An 8,586-nucleotide genomic window follows, 5' to 3' on the forward strand; every position below is an offset into this window, starting at 1 on the left:
GAACAGACAACTGGTTAAAGAAACTATGGTATTTCTACACAATGGAATACTATGCATATGTTTGAAAAGATAAAGTCATGAAATTTTCTTGTAAGTGGATGGACATGGAGAGTATCATGGCAGTGAAATGAGTCAGAGAGAGAGGGACAGACATAGAATGACTGCACTCATTTGTGGAATATAAAATAACATAATACGAGATTGGCACCCAAGGACAGTAGAGACAAGGGCCAGGAGAATAGCTCCATGATTTAGAAGGCTTCCTCATGTGCTGTAGGAGAAGGCAGTTAAGATGAAAAAGGGATCACTAAGTCAATGATGGTTGAAGGGATTGCTTGGAATGGGAGATGTGTGCTGAAGGTAGACTAAGGACCAAGCATGACGGCTCGTCAGTATCTATCTGCATTGTAAACTATGATGCCCAAAGTAGTGAGCGAATAAGAAGGAAGGTGCCTGACACAGAGGCAGGGGGTGGGTTGGGGGTGGGTGGGAGGGATGCTGGGGACATTGGTGGTAGGAAATGTACACTGGTGGAAGGATGGGTGTTTGATCAACTTATTTGCACTTAAGGCATTTAGTATTGTACTTCATAGAACATTAATTACATTTACTTGAGCAATAGTTCTTACTTTTCTACTCTAATTTTATTTCCATATTACTTTATTTTTTTTCTTTTTGGGCCATTCCCAGCAGTGCTCAGGGCTTTATCCTGGATAAGTGCTCAGGGATCACTCCTGGTGGGATTTAGGGGACCATCTAAGGTTTGGGGGGCAAACCTGGGTTGCCTGCACACATAGAAAGTTCTTTATTGGTTTTACTATCTCTTTGGTCCTCTATTTTGTTTGTCATGCCACTGTAGACATCACTTTTATCTCTCTCTTTTTCTTTTTTTTGCTTTTTGGGTCACACTTGGCAATGCACAGGGGTTACTCCTGGTTCTGCACTCAGGAATTACTCCTGGCGGTGCTCAGGGGACCATATGGGATGCTGGGAATCGAACCTGGGTCAGCCCTACCTGCTGTGCTATCGCTCCAGCCCCCATCACTTTTATCTCTTAGATAAAAAACCCTGCCTCCTCATCTTCCTAGAATAATTAGTAGATATTTAATTTTTTCCAATTACATTTTTTTCAGCAATAACAGACAAAAGTGAAGTTGAAACTAAGATAAAAGGAAAAAGTATGTGTGAGGAAAGAGAGAGAAAATAAAAAAGGATTTAGAGTAAGAGAAAAAAATCTACCTATATATCTAATCTATATCTCAGCTATCCATAATCTATTATATATCTGCTTACCTGTCTATTTATCTCTCTGCTGAGAGGAGAATGGAAAAAAAAAGAAATACATTTATTTCCTTGCTTTAAACAGAAACAGTGATCTGACCAGGTGAAGAAAAATAGGCCCTTGTCCTTCTAAGTTTAAAGATGTAAGTTAATTTCTTTCCCCAGTTTGCTATTTCTTAAAAAGTTTATTGAAACTTACATTAGCCCCAGAGATTAACATTTTACAAAGGTAGGAAATCTACATGAATATAAAGTCACTGTCACTGGCATCCTGTTGTTCCTTGATTTACTGGAGCGGGCATCAGTAACGTCTCTATTACACTCAGCCCTGAGATTTTAGCAGCCTCTCCTTACTCATCTTTCCCAACGATTGGAAGCTTTCAGGGTCAGGAGAATGAGACCTAAGGTTACTGTTTTTGGCATATCAAATACACAACGGGTAGCTTGCCAGACTCTGCTATGCTGGCGGGATACTCTCAGTAGCTTGCCAGGCTCTCAGTAGACTGCCAGGCTCTCCGAGAGGTATGTATATATATATATATGTTATATATATTTTTATATATATGTTACTGTATTTGGGATATGAATACACCATGGGGAGCTTGCCAGGCTCTCCCGGGCAGGCAAGAGACTCTCGGTAGCTTGTCAGGTTCTCCAAGAGGGAGAGCTAGGCTCTTAGATGTCTGGGAGCTTGGTTTCATAGTCTCTGGATGTTTTGTGTGGCTGTGGCTGGGTTCTGGAGGGTTTCAACTGTTGAGGCTTTGCTTGGGGCAGGGAGGGAAACGCAACCCCTCTCTTCCGAGGGGCCCCAGTGAAGACAGCCAGGCGTGGGATCAAGAGACTCTGTGATGCTCTCTTCCGGGAACTTGGTTTTATAGTCTCTGGATGTTGGCTGTTAATGGGATTACACAGTGCTGGGGGCAGTTTCTGGGTATGACATTTTATGGGAATGAATATAAAGTATAAAACATAAACTATAAAATACATGAATATATAATCAGAAATTATTTGGAGAATATCAAACTTTAAGAGTGGTTTACTTAATAAATAAAAAGATGTACTTTAAGGGATAGAATGAATATCAACTAACAATTTCCAGTATGTCAAGGGAAACATGAAAAATTAAGGATGACTCATCAGGAATTACATGGTGTGACAAGGGATTTTGGAGGTCTGTGGTATTAGGGAGCAGAAAATCATCTGGTAACACTGACCTAGTGAAAACTGATTGTCTCCTTTCACGGATGCAATAACGGGGTCAGAAACTTGCATACTGAAGAGAAATAAATGTATACTTATACTGACTTTTTCTAGTTTGTACTAAATGGGGACTTTGAGCTTTAAGGTCAGAACTTGAATTTTTAGATTTTGACATTCTACTATTGAGTCATTTTTATTTTTTAAAAGCTATTGCTAGGACTGGAGCAATTGCATGACAAAGCCTGGCAAGCTGCCCGTGGCATATTCGATATGCCAAAAACAGTAACAAGTCTCACGAAGGAGACATTACTGGTGCCCGCTTGAGCAAATCAATGAGCAATGGGATGACAGTGACAGTGACAATGATTTTTTAAAAGCTATTACTAGGACTGGAATGATAGCATGGCAGAGCCTGGCAAGCTACCCATGGTATATTTGATATGCCAAAAACTCACTGTCATCCTGTTGTTCATGGATTTGCTTGAGCGGACACCAGTAACGTCTCCATGTGAGACTTGTTACTGTTTTTGGCATATCAAATATGCCACGGGTAGCTTGCCAGGCTTTGCTATGTGGGTGGGATACTCTCGGTAGCTTGCTGGGCTATCCGAGAGGGGTGGAGGAATCGAACCTAGGTCAGCTGCGTGCAAGGCAAATGCCCTACCCGCTGTGCTATCATTCCAGCCCATGCCAAAAAACAGTAACAACAATTCTCACGATGGAGACGTTACTGGTGTCTGCTTGAGCGAATCGATGAACAACAGGATGACAGTGCAACAGTGCTACAGTGCATTGCTAGGGAAAGAGGTGGTCTTCCCACATAGCTCAGGACACGGAACCCTTCTCCCTCTGAGTCTCAGCCAGCCATGTCATTGGTTAAATGATAGGGCTTGAAAGATGTCCAAAGCTCTTTGCGCCCCAAGGTTCCTGGGACTGCCTGGGTCACCTTGGGGTGCTCAAGGGTCTCTCAGGCTGTATCAGGTGATGCTCAGGGAATCATATGATACTGCAGAATAAATCAGGGTCTGCTGCATGTGAAACATATGCCTTAGCTCTGTACTGCCTCTCTGGACTTTGCATAGTTCCAACCAAAGTTCTTGACCTTTAGGGATAAATAATCAAAAATGTCTGTTCTGCAGGAAAGTTGAGATGAAAGGGTGATATTGGGAAATGTTTGATTGAAAGTACAAAAGACCCAGGATCAGCAAAGTACATTGAGCAAAGCAAGATATAAAACTTACTACAAAGTTTAGCCTCGCAGTTCTTTGGACAATCTTCACAAGGTTTTCCTGCTTTATAAGGTGTAAGTATTTTTTCAGGTTCATTTCCCCTTTAAAAAAAACAAAGAAATAAGAGTTTTAATAAAATAGATTATTGGAAGATATGTATAAAATTGTACTATTTTCAAAATCAACTTTTAAGAACCACATGTAAATAGCCATGGTGACATTTAAAAAGGAATTTAAAATTCTAGACTTAGGATGATGAAAAAATGATCTTACTGAGAAAAAACAGATAACTCTGAGATTTTAATATACATTGAGGGAACATTTTCCCATGGTACAGTAATGCTCAACTAAACAGCAGCTGTGAACTCCATGCTTGGTGCCCATATTATGGAGGAAAGTTTTGTATATTGTAAAAGTAAGTACATGCAACCAAAGGGAACCTAAAAATGGGCCATTGGCTTTCCTTAACAGGGTACTGACATTTGTAGCAGTCTCTTGAGGAACTATATCAACCTCAGACTGATTTCCCCATTTTGAAAATCATCATTTAAGCCCTGCAAGTGGAACCTGTAGGTTCTTCAGTCATCCTACTTTGAAGTTGATTTTGCTTCATAACCATAATTAATGGATCACCAGTCAGAGAGGGGTACACCTACCCATCACCAGAGCCATCATTATGTCTTTAAGAATTATAATTCATAAATTGATAATCAACAAACATTTCTAAAGAGAATACATATTCTAATATATCACCACTAGAGAGCAAAACATAAGAATCCTTGAACTTTTCTCTATTTAGTCTAGATAATTCACTACATTTTTGCCCCTGAATTACAAAATTACTTTTAAACTTTGAACTTAATCACCAATTCTTTAAATTAAGTTCGCTCAAATTTCTTTCCCTTAATGAAGACCATCTTGAAAAATAAAAACACAGGAAAATTTCTATTAGTAAAGCATCTAAAATTAAGCACTGTATTAATAATACATATATTTAGTTAGAAAAATAAGATGTAAAGATAATTGTGTATATGTGTGTGTAATTATACTGTTAGAAGGCTATTCTATCTTTAAAGTTCTTAACTAAAATGAATGTTTCTTTGAGCTTTTCCTTTTTATGCTTGAGAAGCTAGATTATGTGAGGGTGATGTACTTAAAAAATGATGTGAAACTAAGCAGTGAAATACTTACTCATGACAATATTGACAAACATAGAGATAGGAGGTTGAATGAATTTTGCCGCATGATGATACACTACAGCCAACTAAGTAAGTAGTAGCCCAAATAATCTGTAAAGATAATGGGATTATTTCATTAGTTTGCCATTTTTTTAAAGATTAAAATATAAATGTTTAATTGATGATTGAAAATAAACCCACCGGTCTTTAGGATGCTTTGAGCATTGTTTAACAGTAAACCTCAAGAAGAGATTTACTCTTATCTAGATAACACACACATGTAAGTGCTTTCTGTGACTACTATTACCCTGATTTATTTTCCTCTCCTTTTGGAATAAATATGAAAATTAGGTTGCTTGCTGAAAAAAAAAAACAGTCCAGAAGGAACTGTATTTATTCATCAGTAAAGACATGGCTTAGAGTACTGAGCTGGCCATTTAATGCCACCACCTTCTATATCATACATCAGGATGACTAATCTCTTATAATGGAATATGTCTAGTGAAACTCCTTTTCATCTGAATGAAACAGAAGGTGGGAATAAGGTGCTACAAATTTGCTAGATATTGATTCACTGATTTATTTTCTTCACCTTTTTTTTGGTATCCTACCATAAATATCACAAAATTAATCAAAGTCCTAACTGGAAAAGCTGAAGTCTTAGAAATCTTAAAAGATTTAGAAGGAAATAAAAGGGGAAAAGTTTAACATATAGAATTTGATAATTTATTCAATACAATAGCAAACAACAAAATATAGATAAATAGGAGTTTGGGCAGTGAAAAAGAGATTAAAATAGTATAGATGTACATAAGTCAGAAATTTTATGCATTGCTATTAGGAATGTAAAATGGTGCACCTGCTATAGAAAATGGTATTAAATTCTTCAAAGAATTAAACAAAGCATATCATACCGTGCAGCAATTACATTTCTAGGTATATGCCCCAGAGAGCTAAGAGTAGAATATGAATAGACATTTGTATACCAGTGTTTATAGTAACATTATTCTTAATACCTAAAAGGTGAAAATTGCAAATATGCCTCCGTAAGACTGTATATTAGCATTAGGCAATGGGATTTTATTCAATGGTCTTTAAAAATATTATGCAGTGGAAGATTATTTACTCTTAAAAGGGAATGAAATTCTGACACTATAATATAGGTGAACATGGATTGAAGTATTATGCTAAGTGAAATAAAAAGACAAATTATAATCAAATTCATCAATACAGAGATCAGAATGGTAGTAGTTGGAAACTGGAAAGAGGGGGAAAATAGGTATTATTGTTCAACTTGTGCAGAGTTTTAGTTTGTGAAGATAAAAATATTCTGAATTTTGGTGGTGATATCTTCATAAAATTTGTACAATTTGAATGCAATTTTCAATGGATATTTAGCACTGTCCTCTCACTGTTCATCAATTTGCTCGAGCAGGCACCAATAATGTCTGCACTGTGAGACTTATTGTTACTGTTTTGGGCATATCGAATATGCCACGGATAGCTTGCCAGGCTCTGCCATGCATGTGGGATACTCTTGGTAGCTTGCTGGGCTCTCTGAGAGGGATGGAGGAATCGAAAAACAGAAAAACGGCATGCAAGGCAAACGCCCTACCCACTGTATTATTGCTCTGTATTATAATACAGAGCAATAAATACCCACTGGATATTTATGCTGATTAGCTTTGAAATAGGTAAAACATCAATTCATTTATCTATGTTTTAATCATGAGCAGAAAATTGAAAGAGAGTGATTCTCTGCATTATAAGGCACTATTATTTTCCTTTCTTATAAATATTACTGGTATACTTTTTAACTACTATATATGTTATTATGTTATGTTCCCCTCACCCCAATCTAATATGAAAGAGAGAATAAGCATGTTCTCCAATACAGACGCCTATTAAGAGAATCACATTTTTTGTGTTCCAAATTATGAAAGGAACTCAGTAGTTGTAGTATGTTTTACCGAAAAAAAAAGTTGGACCATGATTTTCCTTAGTTATCTACTTTCCACACATGCTGACAGTCATTGCCAAAATGCAGATTACCTGAGTATAATGCTCAGTTATGATCTCATCAGATATTGATGCCCATTTTCCATAACTAAAATATTGAGACTCATTGTACCAGATGTTAATTACGTCTGACCAGAGCATAAGATCAGATGACAAATGCATATTTTCTCCACAAAATGTACCTGAAATGAGGAATAAAGGCCTTGGTCATTCTCTGAAAAATTTGATAATACATACAAAAATACTTTCCTCACTTTAATTTTATTTCAATGTCTTATGAAAAGGAGATAAGCTAAATTATATTTTTGTTGGCAGTCTTCTTACTGATGAGTGAATTTTAATATTTAGATTTGGTGGAAGGTGGAAGATAATGTGCATACTTAGAAATAAGATAATTAGCATTGACGTCTCTGTCACTTATGTCACTCTGTCACTTGAAAAGAATGCAGTCAGGGGCTGGAACAATACCACAGTGGGTAGGGCATTTGCCTTGCATGGGACCGACCCAGGTTCGATTCCCAGCATCCCATATAGTCCCCTGAGTACTGCCAGGGGTAATTCCTGAGTGCAGGTCCAGGAGTAACCCCTGTGCATCGCACTGCTTTTTGAGTGTGACCCAAAAAGAAAAAAAAATTAAAAAAAAAAGAATGAAGTCAGAATATTGTAACAAATTCCCTGACTTGAAAATAACTACAAAGAGGTTCTTGTGTTCATCATGTAAGTTCCCTAAAATAAGCATTTACTTACTTAACCATCTTCTTACAATGGGGATTTGGTACAACATAGTATTTTGGAGTGATTTCAATTTCTTTGAAGGAAGAAAAACTCATTTTGATAATTTATTGCTCTACATTGGGCAAATATGCCCCCTAATGTTAAGTATGGAAGCTTAATTAGTATTTACCAAATATTTTTAATAAACAAATATGGCATACATGTTATCAATACCTACTTGTTTCAAAAGTATCAGTGGCTTTTTTGGAAACTAGCAAAGCTGTATTTAGTTTAAATGCCAAGAGATTCATTTTTAAGTAGCAAAATTGTTAATATAGGCAGCTCAGTGGTATTGAATTTAACTTATATCTCTACCTACATATTTCAAACCTGAAAGCAATCCCTTTGATGATATTTCAAGTAGATTAAATAATTACATGCAGCTAGCTACCCATTTTCCAGCTTATTTTTACCATATTATCTGACTATTCTATAATATTGAGAGCTTTGACCTTTTTTTCTCCTGATGATCTGAAATTCGGTTATTTATTTGCCAAATTCAGAATTAATTGAAATGCAGCATTAACCAAATTTTACTGCCATTTATGTGGCAAATGTAAATACAGACAGGGTCATTAAACTTACCCTGATGTTATATGTATTGATACTTTAATGATCCTGCCTGATCATGAAACAGGTATCCTTTAAATGTAGTTATTTATATTATCAATAACATCAATCACCTGTTTTAGAGAAATTAATAAACAGATGAACAAGAAACAAAGATTGACAAAAACTTAACTGTGCTGAGAGGCCACGCCAAAAATAAAATTGACAGATGTCCTTGATAACATACCTCTGAAGGCAGGATAAATAAAGGGAATGAATTAAGCCAATCTGAAATGTTTTGGATTTCAGCCCACGGATCTCCAAAACTTTCTCCAGATTTTGGCAGCTGTTGCCAG

The sequence above is a fragment of the Sorex araneus genome, chromosome 4 (genome assembly GCF_027595985.1).
Source record: "Sorex araneus isolate mSorAra2 chromosome 4, mSorAra2.pri, whole genome shotgun sequence".
Lineage (NCBI taxonomy): Eukaryota > Metazoa > Chordata > Mammalia > Eulipotyphla > Soricidae > Sorex > Sorex araneus.